This window comes from Phascolarctos cinereus, unplaced genomic scaffold, assembly GCF_003287225.1.
Source record: "Phascolarctos cinereus isolate Bilbo 61053 unplaced genomic scaffold, phaCin_HiC Scaffold_3;HRSCAF=262, whole genome shotgun sequence".
Lineage (NCBI taxonomy): Eukaryota > Metazoa > Chordata > Mammalia > Diprotodontia > Phascolarctidae > Phascolarctos > Phascolarctos cinereus.
Window position 1 is genome coordinate 224,298,517 of NW_027555736.1, and position 11,913 is coordinate 224,310,429.

Below are 11,913 nucleotides of genomic sequence, written 5' to 3' on the forward strand. Positions count from 1 at the left end.
TCAACTCTAACATAAAGTCTAAAGTAGTAGTCTGGGAAAATGAACAAAGAGTAACAACAATAAAAAACAGTGACATAAAAAGCTATTATAGCGACAGGAAAACTCAAGACAAAAACTCAGTAGACAATGACTTGAAAACATCAATAAGCAAAATCTCAAAGAAAAATGCAGATTGGACCCAAGTCCAACAAGTATTCCTAGAAGAGCCAAAGAGATATATTTTTTAAAAGAGCAACAATGATTTTTAAAAAATCAAATAAGATTAGTAGAGGAAAAACTGGGAAAAGAAATGAGAACTGTGCAAGAAAAGTATGAAAAAGAGAATAACAGCTTTGTAAAAGAGGCACAAGAGTCACTGAAGAAAATAATTCCTTAAAAATCAGAATTGGCCAAGTGGTAGAAGAAATATACAATATCACTAAAGAAAATAACTGCATAAAAATTAGAAGTGATCAACTGGAAGCTAATGACCCTGTGAGACATCAAGAAACAATAAAACAAAATTAAAAGAATGAAAAAAAAGAAGAAAATATGAAATATCTCAGGAAAAACAACTGACCTGGAAAATAAATTAAGAAGAAGTAGTCTGAGAATCATTGAACTACCCAAAAGCTATGATAAGAAAAAAGAGCCTGGACATCATATTTTTAGAAATTATGAAGGAAAACTACCCAGATATCTTAGAATCAGAGGACAAAGTAAAAATTGAAATAATCCATCAATCACCTCCTTAAAGAAATACCCAAATGAAAAATCCCAGGAATATTATAACCAGAGCTTTCAGGTCAAAGAGTAAATATTTTAATCAGCCAGAAAGAAATACCATGGAGCCACAGTTGGGCTCACACAAAATTTAACAGCTATCATTATAAAGGAGTCAGGGGCTTAGCATATTATTTTCTGGAAAGCAGCAAAAAAGCTAGGTTTACAACCTGGAATTACCTACTCAGCAAAAGTGAGCATAATCCTACAAAGGAAAAAAATGGATATTTAATGAAACAGATGACTTTTAAGCATTCCTGATGAAAAGACCAGAACTGAATAGAAAGTTTTATATTCGAACACAAGACTCAAGGGATGCATAAAAAGGTAAACATGAGTGAGAAGTCATAAGGAATTTAGCAAGGCTAAATTGTTTACATTCCCATATGGGAAGATGATACTTATAACCCCTAAGAACATTATCATCATTAGGGCAATTAGAAGGAGTCAGTTAGACAGAACATAAGGGTGTGAATCTATTATGTTAAGATGATCTCAAAAGATTGCAAGGGTGAAGAAGAGAGATGTACTAGGAGAAGGGGAAAATTATCTCACCTAAAAGAGAGATGCAAAGAAGAATTTATACAATAAAAGAGAAAATATGTGTGTGGGAGGCAGCAGGCAACACTTGGAACTTACTCTTATCTGAATTAGTCAAGGAGGGAAGAATTTATATACACATACAGTTGGGGATAGAAATTCATCTTACCCAACAGGGAAGTAGGAGGAGAAGGGGCTAAGATGAAGTTGAAAGAAATGATAAGAGAGAGCGTAGATTAAAGGAGGTGGTGCTCAGAAACAACAGATTTCTGAGAAAGGCACTGGGTAAAAAAAGAGAAGTACAAATAGAAAAGAATAGAATGGAATAGAATAGAAGGGAAATACACAGTTAGCATTATAATTGTGAATGTGAATATGACGAATTCATCCATAAAATGGAAGAGGATAGCTGACTAGATTAGAAACTAGAATCCAGCAATACATTGTTTAGAAGAGACACTCGGAGCAGAATGAGACACATAGAGTTAAAATAAGGAGCTGGAGCAGAATCTATTATGCTTCAGATAAAGTAAAAAAGGCAAGGGTAACAATCATGGTCTCAGACATTGTTCTCATCCTGTTCACTTCACTTTACATCAGCTCACATAAATCTTACCAGGCCCTTTTGAAACGATTGCCTACATCATTTCTTACAAAACAATAGCATTCCACCACACTGATATACCGTAATTTGTAGTCATCCTCTCAGTTTCCAATTCCTTGCCATCACAAAAAGAGCTGCTATAAATATTTTTGTGTATATGCAGTATTGCTGGATCAAAGGGTACATGCAGCTCTTTGGGCATAGTTCCAAGTCATTCTCCAGAACGGTTGGACTGGTTCACAGCTCTACTAATTAACAGTGCATTAGTGTAACTATTTTCTAATATTCTCTCCAACATTTGTCCTTTTCCATCATTTTAGCCAGTCTGATGGGTATAAGGTTGTTTTAATTTGCACTTCTCCGATTATTAGTAATTTACTGCATTTTTATATGACTCTTGGTAGCTTTAATTCCTTCTTCTGAAAACTACTTGGTCATATCCTTTGACCATTTATTGATTGGGAACTGGCTCTTATTTTTATAAATTCAGCTCAGTTCCCTATATAATTGTATGCTGGGTAAAATCTGAAATAACAGGAAACAAAGTTTTAAGCTTCCAAGAATATCAATTTATTGAGCTAAATAGGGACCAGGCCTGCTCAGATTGGCTCTGGACCCTGAATACAGGAGGAGACAGACTTTTATGTATTAAAAGAAAACAACTGAGAGGATATAAACCAAGATACAAAATTAGGTGATCTGATTTCTAATTGGAGGAAAAAATAGGGGCTTTCCAAGTGAGGAGGAGAAAAGCAAACAATTGCAATTCCCTGAATTCCAAAACAGAGGTGTCCCACTCCCCCTAAGTGTCTGTATTCAATCAAAGGAGCAAAGAAACAGTAACTGATTGACCAGTATGGGGCCAATTTTCAAATAAGACATATGGGTTACTTGAGATGTATAATTGTGAAAAAACCCCTTGAATCAATCTTTGGATCTGAATGGGCTTCTGGTCAGCATTGTTCTGGTCCTTCGTTCTGGGCCTCTAAGCAACAGGTAGAGGTAGTCCAGCTTCCCAGCCATGAAGGTCTGGGTTCAAACAATTAAAAAGTTTTCTCACAATTCCTGTGATGGAATAAAGTTTTTTCACAAGGCAGAAATTGGACTAGACCCACAATCTAATAGAAAGGGAACTGAGCTGGATCCAGAATTATCCCAAGGCAACACTCAATCTGCTGTGGGCTATACGTGTACAATCATATTAATCATATTTCCACATCAGTCATGTTGTGAAGGAGGAATCAGAACAAAAGGGAAAAACCATGAGAAAGAAAGAAAAAAGAGAAAACAGTATGCTTCAATTGACCTTCAGACTACATAGTTCTTCCTCTGGATGTGGATTTTATACGTGAATCTTTTGGAATCTTAGAAGATCATTGTATTGCTGAGAAGAGCTAGGTCTACCAATGTTTTTCATGACTTCATATGTAAAATAAGGAATATATATATATATATATATATATATATATATATATATATATATATATATATATACATACACACACACACAGACACAGACACACAGACACACACACACACACACACACACATATATATATAGCCTTTTTAATGGGTAAAGGAGAAGTGGAAAGAGGGAGAGAATTTGGAACTGAAAATAAAAGCAATTTTTTAAAAAGAAAATTACAACTACAGGATACATATTAAAATGCTTCAAATCGCTAATAGTAAGGGAAATGCAAATCAAAACAATGTTGAGGTTTTACCTTAGAATCAGCAAACTGATAAAGATGACAAAAGATGGGAATAGATAATGTTAAAGGAACTATGGAAAGACAAGCACACTAATGAACAGTTGGTGGAGCTGTGACTTGGTTCAACCATTCTGGAAAGCCATTTGGAATTGATTTAAGAAAGTGGCTGAAACGTCCATATCCTTTGATCCAGAGTTCCTGTGGCTAGGCATCTACCCCTAAGGAGGTCAAATACAGAAAGATCCTATACAGACTAAATACTTAGAGTAACACTCCTGTATAGTAGCAGAATAATTAGAAACAGAATAGAGGTCCATCAGTTGTGGAATGGCTAAATGGACTATAGTACATGAATGTGATGGAATATTACTCTACCACCAGAAATGAATTGATTCAGAGAGGTGGGAAGACATATGAACTGGTACAAAGTGAAGCAGATCCAGGAAAACAATATATGTGTTGATTATACAATGTAAATAGAAAGAACAATAATGACAATAACAAAAATTTAAAACTGAACATTGCATAATTGTGATGACCAAGTCTGACCTCCCTCCCCCCCAAGACACATGAAATGCACTGCTTTCCCTCCTTTGCAGAGGTAGGGGACTAAGGATGTGGAACACTGCCTATACTGATGGACTTGATTGATGCATTGATTAGTTTTGTTGAATACTTTATTTTTAACGTTTATTGCTATATTTATTTATTTTATAAGTATGTCCCATTTCTGATGGGATTACCTGTGGTCAAGTTATTTAAACTCTCAGGGCCTCAGTTTCCTCATCTATAAAATGAGGGGATAGGATTAGATGACCTTTGGGGCCCCTCAGCTCCAGATCTATGGTTCTATGATTCTCTGAGTGGGAGAGGGGAAGGGAAATGAAGGTGATATAAAAACAAAAGATATCAATAAAAATTCCATTTAAAGGAACTATACTTATTTGTCATTGCTGTTGTTCAGTTTCTTCAGTCATGTCCAGCTTTTCGTGTCATCATTTGGGGTTTTCTTGGCAAAGATAGTGGAGTAGTTTGCCATTTCCTTCTCCAGCTCATTTTACAGATGAGGAAACTGAGTCAAACAGGGTAAAGTGACCAAGGCCACAAAGCTGAGGCCAGATTTGAATTCAAGGAAGGTAAGTCTTCCTGACTCCAGGCCTGGCACTCTATCACTATGCCACCTAGTTGTCCTTCTTTTGGGTATAGATTGGACCAGATAGCTGCTGAGGTTGCTTCTGACCCTGACATGTTATGATTCTGAGAAATGGTGAGGACCTGTGTTAGCAGTACAAAGAGAACAGAGACCCAGGGACAGAGAGGAGGGTTTAGAGCCCACCATTTCCATGGAAACTGGCAAGAGTCTTATAAAGCCAGGTGACTGATTGAAGGCATATGATTGAACAGAGATTTTTTTCCAACTGTTCTTTACCAGCACCCAGTGGTAATAATAGGGTGTCAGAAGGGGAAATACAGGAAAAAGCCATATGGCTGTGAGGACAGGAAATGTGGATTAGAGGGTTTTATAGTTTGTAAAGTTTTTTTTTTCTAAAATATATGGTTTACAAACTGTATTAGTAAAGTACCCTGATTTTTTTTTTATAAAAAATATTGTTGTGCTTCACCTACTTTTTGTAAAACAATCTATATAACTTTCTTAACTGTTTTTTTTATTCAAGTCAACAAACATTTTTTAATGGACATTTTCTTTAAAATGTAGGCTCTGGGAGGAAGTGACCAATCAGAGGAAGGGGCTCATGGGGGCAGAGTGAGCTTTCAGGGTGAGAAGGCTGTTGTGACATGGGGAAAGTCTGAAAAGACACATAAAATTGAGAACTTTTAGTAATTTGTATAATAGAAGCAAATCTTAAACATACCATTAACAATTACATTTATTTATCCTCTTATAATTTTGACATTTATACTCTAAAACCTCAGTGTTGTTTTGATATGTGTTTCTGTTGTTATTAACAATTTAAAGCATTTTTAATATATATCCTCTAGTTGTACTTTTCTAAAAAAAATTAATCATTTTTTATTTTCAATTCCAAATTCTCTCCCTCCTTTCACTCCCTTCCTTCTGCACTGAAAAGGCAAGAAATACATTCTCTATTATACATATTAAGTCATGCGAAACATATTTCCACAATATGGAAATATAGGACCTTTCTGTATTTGACCTCTTTGGGGGTAGATGCCTAGCCACAGGAACTCTGAATCAAAAGGTATGGACATTTCAGCAACTTTCTTAAATCAGTTCCAAATGGCTTTCCAGAATGGTTAGACCAAGTCCCAGTTCCACCAACCGTTCATCAGTGTGCTTGTTTTTCCATAGTTCCTTTGACATTGTCTATATTAGGAGGAAAAAAAAGTGAGAAAAATAAAGAGAAAAAAATATGCTTCCGCCTGCACTTAGATTACATCAGTTAGCTAGCTATCTGGAAGCGGATGGCACTTTTCATCATAAACCTATTGGAATTGCTGTGCATCAGAGCTGCTTAGTCTTTTATAACTGATTTCATCTCAAGTATCTCATTCATTTTGTCCATTCTGTTTGACTCTTGTTCATGTCTCTCAATAAGTTTGACACAAGGGATCCACCCACAGCGCTCAAGACTTTCCTGCTTTCTTCTGACATCAAAAGGAAAGTCGTGACACACTTTGGCTATCCACCTGTCATCTCTCATACTAATCATGTGACCAGTCCACTTTCTTTTCCTATAATAAATTTTCCTGATGACATCTTTTATTTCTGTCCTTCAAAGTTCTTCATTGGTTATATATTGCAGCTTTCTCATTCACACCATGTATCTTTCTATTACCCTCTGTGTGACCTTTATTTTTAGTTCTTTGGAGACTGTTGTATTTTATGCCTCAGTTCTATATGACAAAATGGTATAATGTTGGTATTAAAAAGATAGGGTTCTATTTCCATGGGAAGGTTGTGGTCATTAAAGGAGCTTTGTAGTTAAGTATTAGAGCTATGTGAAAGATGATTGGACTGTCTTGAGAGCTAATGAGTTCCCCCTTCTTGGAGCAGGAAGCAGAGACTACTTGACCACTTGCTTACATGTTATTATGAGGATTAAAACCTATTTTCTTTTTTGAGTTCAACTCTGGGTACAAGTCATTCATCTATCTGTCCTGGAAATATATATGGTGGTAGACAAACTCTGTAGGCATGTCATAATCTGGGCAACATATTTTCTTCATGCACTTGGTGTTTCTTGTGTAGATGGTCAGCCCATGCTCTTTGGGATGGCTATGTATCCAGGAGGGTCTGCAGTGTTATCATACAGTAGCATCTGGAGCACCTCATTATCCACAGGGAAACCGTCCAACTTGGACTCTACACTGTATCTACTCCATTACAGTTTTGAGCACCTTTGCCAAGCATATATCTTCCTGTTTTAAGTCCCACCTTATATTTATGATTAGCGGGTCATTGAACCATTATTTCTGTGGTTTAATTTCTGCATGGGAGATGCCTTTTTAGAAGACAACCGTTAAGGCAGTGATTCATTCTACCAAATCAAATGATTTTTCATACCTTCTAAACAACAAACCCAGCTGGATCTTATATTCATTGCATCTTTTAGTCAATTGCAAAAAGTAAGAAAAATAAAGATAAAAAACATGCTTCAGTCTGTGCTTAGATTACATCGATTATCTATCTGGAAGTGGATTTTTCATCATAACCCTATTGGAATTGTTGGAGATCAGAGTTGCTAAGACCTTCATAGTTGATTTCATCTCAAGCACCTCATCCATTTTGTTCCCTTATTGACTATTTCTTGCAAAAGATGGTTTGCTCTCTACTTATACCCTAATTTGAGATGCTCTCAATTTTTGTATAGATGAGTCTTAAAAAGATGGGAAAGGAGGTCAGTAACTGTTCTCTTGATGACCTATTTTTTTTTTTAACATTAGTAAGGTCTAAATTGTTGGAGGTTTTTTTTTTTGTACCTTTGCCAACGTCCCCTTCATATACCTTGGTGCCTCCTCATTAGGTCCCCTCAAGTATGGATCTCTTCTGTGTACACTTGGTCCAATCTGATTACTTTTCCCATCGTGGTTCTCTTTAGTACTGCATCTGCCTCCTCTATAAGATCATTTGGGACTTTGATGATAGAATCCAAAGATGGCGGCCTAGCTTCACATTTATAACTTATTTTTCCAGTCCCTATGGCTGCCACTGCCTTCCCTTCTGAGATTTTCTTCCATCTGCTTTGAATAAACCTTATACATGTACTTAGCTCTTTACATGTTGTCTTCCCCATTAGACTTAGAGCTGCTTGAAGGCAGGGACTATTTTTGCCCTTCTTAGCACTTAGCACAATGTCTGGCACATAGTAGGCACTTAACAAATGCTTGTTGACTGATTGACTATAAAAAATAAAAACCATAATAAAAATCTTTTAAAAAAATTTTTTTATAGGCAATTGGGGTTAAGTGACTTGTCCAGGGTCACACAGCTACATAATAATAATCTTAATGATGAAATAGATAGGTTTGTTTTCAAGGGCAGTTTCTTTAAATGTGCCATGGCTGATATCGGTGCTCATAATTCTTTTTTCAACCAGTAATTAAGATCAATATTTTTTATCTTTTCAGAGCTGCATCAGAAAAACACAAATAAGATGTTAGTAACAGTAATAACATTTGTATTACTTTGATAACTCAGAGAATTTGTTGCTTATCTGTAGACAAAACATGGCAAGATTTTTCAGGTTGAAATATTTGTTTTGATGGATTCTCACAAGTTGTCTATTAACTGTCCTTGTTCAGATGGAGTGATGTATCAGAATTCCTGACAGCAAGTGAGTTTCCTTTTTTATTCATATTTAGAAATACCTAGGTTTTCAAAGGAAAATCAGAATTGGCTCTGTAGACCAAATGATTGAAATAAGGTCTATAGTTTCCTTTTTTTCCTTTTTTAAATTTGGGAAACATCAAAATACTATTTTGTGAATTTATTATCCATAGATTTAATTTTTCATAAATACAATCACTTTAACTTTCTGGATCAGAATATTTCTGAGAGCCATACACTGTGATTTGTTTAGAGTACTCAGTTTAAAAAAAAGCCCACTGAATAGACAAGATACAGGAGGAATTTTTAAAAAATTAAATGATTGTCATTACTGCTAGGAAAATATCAATTTCTTTTTTTTATGCATAAGCCCCTTCAAAGTACTTTGTCATGAGAAAGTCAGCAATAATATAGACGTGTGTTATATTCTCCCCACCTATTGTTAAACAATATTGCAAAAATCTTTCAAAGAACTGTGTTTTTAAAAATGAATTACTCTTGTAAGAAACTGAAAAACTGTATGTGTCACCTACCTCTCAGGGTTGTTCTGATGATCATATGAGAGCATTTAGCACAATATCTGGCATAAATCCTTCCTTTCTTCCTCCCCTCCTCTCTTTTTAAACCTCCCTTCCTCTCTTCCTCCTTTCTCCCTTTCTCTCTTCCTCCTTTTCTCCCTTCCTTCTTTCTCTCCTTCTCTTTTTCCCTTCCTCCTTCCTTCCTTCCTCCTTTCCTCTCTTTCTTCCCTCAAGGGACAGATTGTGAAGCATGTTCAAATTGCACAAGGAGTCACATTTTAAACTAGAGCTTCCAGAGTGCTTTTTGTCCTGGTCAAAGGCCACTGCAGTTCTCCCACATTACATAATTTTCATTTTAAAACAATGCATCAACTATATTGATAATTTATTTTGATGCTGCATGGCTGTTAATAAAGGTTTGCAAAATAACCAATCTTCTCTTTCATCAGTTTCTACCATATAACATATATATGTAACCAAATGACCATCTTTACATCTGTTGCTTTATCCACTTGCAAAGCAAAATAGGAAGATTTCAGTCTTTCATTTCCTTGATTGCAAAGGCATTCAACTATATAGGCAATTGTCCTTCCTGCCATATCATCTGTGAGTCGAACCATTTGAAGCTCCTTTGCATAGGATTCATCAGGCATCATTTCAACCCTATCAATAGCTACAGGTAGCACTAGTGTTTCACTTACTGAATGAGGCTTTTTATACTTAGCAGTTCTGAAAACAACCTTTTCAGTGCAAATAGTCCTCTTGATGTCACAGAACTGGATTTTGAAAAAGTGGCTTTCTGCCTATTAAAAGCATCTTATTTTCCTCTAGGAAAATTTTTATCTTGCCAGTATATTCTAAATGGAAACTTTCAAAGTGTCATTTTATTTGATGAGGTTTTATGTTCCCTTTGTAGTTAAAGAATTCATGCAAAGCAAGAACTGGTACTTCCTTTCCATCAATAACAGCACTGAGCATTTCTCAACAACTACATGGACTTGGTTTTCTGAATTTGGGCTTTTTGCTTTGGCTTTATTTCTTCTTCTTCAACTCTTTATTGTCTTTACTGGTGCTAGTTTCAGCTGGTTCAATGAATTTTGTCTTCAAACCTGGTGTGTATTTACCTATCACTAAGGCAAAATCACTAATATGATTTTAATTAAAAATTAGAAACAATACAACATTTTAGACTATGAAACTAAATTGTTGAAAACATCAAATTATTATAATTGTGAGTTACTTCAGTTTTTTAAAGTTGAAGGTTTTTTCAAATTCCTTATTCTACTTTACTTACCAAAATGAATGATATTGAAAAATAAACGTACTTTTAACTTTCATGTAAAGAGTATCAGGGCAGCTAGATGGTACAGTGGATAGAGCACCAGCCCTGGAGTCAGAAGGATCTGAGTTCAAATCTGGCCTCAGACACTTGACACTTACTAGCTGTGTGACCCTGGGCAAATCACTTAACCCCATTGCCTAGAAAAAAAATAGATTGTCCTAAGTTTGAGCTTATGTTTAAGTTTAGGAAGCAGTACTGACTCAGCTCATCTGTGTAATGAGTGAGTCCCCTCTGAGTGATGGTCGATGGCAGATTATGCCCAGGTTGAGATTTAATATGCCCCAACTTAAATTTCATCTCATTGGCATGTACCATATCAAATAATTACCACAATGCATTCATTGATGAAATTTGATGCTATGTGAGTCTCGCATTTGTTGACTTGGATTTGAACTTTGTTTTCTTTGAAAAAAGTGAATTATATTTATGCTGTCATTCTGATAAAAATATCCAATAATTCTGGCCATTGTTTTGCTTCACTTCCCAGTCCTCAAGGGCTTTACACTACCCTCCTATCCTCAATGCCCCACAGTTTGTAAAACTCTGACTTAGTTTTTGTTGCTATTCAGTTGTGTCCAACTCTTCATGACCCTATTCAGGGTTTTCTTATCAGAGATACTGGAATGGTTTGTCATTTCCCTCTCTAGCTCATTTTACAGATGAGGAAACTGAGGCAAACAGGGTTAAGTGACTTTTCCAAAGTCACACAGATAGTAAGTGTCTGAGGCTGGATTTGAACTCAGGAAGATCAGTCTTCCTGATTCCAAGCCTGGTGTTCTAGCCACTATGCCACTTACCTGCCCCATCTGACCTGGTTGCTCTATTGAAAATTAGGGTAGATAACATAGTACAAGGTGGGTGGGGGGAGAAGAATTGGCTCTGGGATAGGAGGACCTTAGTTCCAATCCAGCCTCTGGCACTTACTGTCTGTGTGAACTTGGGTAAATAATTTCACTTTTCACAGTCTTTCCCCATTGGTAAAATGAGGAGGTTAGAGTAGACCCTTCCAGCCCTAGATCTAGGATCCAAATGCACCCCTCACCTCCCCCCCCACAACATCCTGGATGTTCAACATTGCCCTGGGAAGGAGATAAGAGAGAAGAGACTGAGTCTATTGAAAATGGTGCAGGCAACTCAGGAATACATTTATGCAGCAGGTTTGTAAATTCTTGGCCAAGGTCCTGAAGTGTCAGGAGTAGGGATCATAATCCATGGGTTGCTCTAGGAATTTGCCTTTGAGGTAGTCTACATTGCAATCAAACTGAACCATTCTCCTTTCCTGATTTCTCCCATTTCTTTGTTGAGATGGTGCTCCTTCCAATCCTGACCCTTCCCACTTTACTCATTGGAGCCCTTCCCATCCTTCAAGCTCCAAATCAGAAGCTACCCACCCATAAAGCTTTCCATGATTCTCCCCTAATGCCCAGTTGAGAGGCATATCTTTCCTCTCAAATTTCTCATAGCACTTTGTCCAGACCTCTCCTTTGCAATGATGTCACTCTTCTTTGTATCAGAGTTATTCATGTATACATTGTCTTCCCTGTCAGGAAAACCCCACTATCAAAGAGTTTATAACCTCAGGCCTACCTTTTTATTCCCTAGCCTAGCACTGTGCAGTGCCTAAT